Raw genomic sequence first — 267 nt, 5'->3', positions numbered from 1 at the left:
ACACACACACACACTCTTATCTATCTGCCTGACTTGCTCACTCCTTCCTTCCCTTTCTCCCTCTTTCTCCTCGAACCCTAAAGATCTCTGAGCGACGGAAGCCCTGTCAGTGTTTTACCACACATCCGTCTTCGGAATGGCGGCGAGCGATGAAAAAACGAAACCTTTATTGGGACTTGCGGTCAAAATAAAGTTTGCTCATGTCGGTCCAAGTTCGCAGTTCGGAACAATAGGGCAAAGTTGGACAGAGTGCACACTATCTCGAAA

This window comes from Penaeus monodon, chromosome 19, assembly GCF_015228065.2.
Source record: "Penaeus monodon isolate SGIC_2016 chromosome 19, NSTDA_Pmon_1, whole genome shotgun sequence".
NCBI classification, from domain to species: domain Eukaryota; kingdom Metazoa; phylum Arthropoda; class Malacostraca; order Decapoda; family Penaeidae; genus Penaeus; species Penaeus monodon.
This window is presented reverse-complemented; position numbering follows the sequence as displayed.